This window comes from Pteropus vampyrus, unplaced genomic scaffold (genome assembly GCF_000151845.1).
Source record: "Pteropus vampyrus isolate Shadow unplaced genomic scaffold, Pvam_2.0 Scaffold90, whole genome shotgun sequence".
NCBI lineage: Eukaryota > Metazoa > Chordata > Mammalia > Chiroptera > Pteropodidae > Pteropus > Pteropus vampyrus.
Window position 1 is genome coordinate 1,990,229 of NW_011888871.1, and position 278 is coordinate 1,990,506.

A 278-nucleotide genomic window follows, 5' to 3' on the forward strand; every position below is an offset into this window, starting at 1 on the left:
CTGCAGTCCAGGAGAGGTGGGGCGCCTTCTCAGTGCACCCCCCTCAGCCCTGCCACCCTGTACAGCCTGCCGTCTGCTCAGGCCAGTGACGTCATGTCTCGGGGCCACGGGGCCGTGGCAGGAGTCCAGACCCCTCACCTCCAGAAGGGGTGCGGATGAGCACATGGGGACAGTGGCTGGGGCAGCTAGTGTGGGTGGCCGCTCCTACCTCATCGCTGAGCCGGAGGGAGCGGTGGGCCCGCCCTCCCCGGCAGCGTGGTCCGCAGCCCCCAGAAACC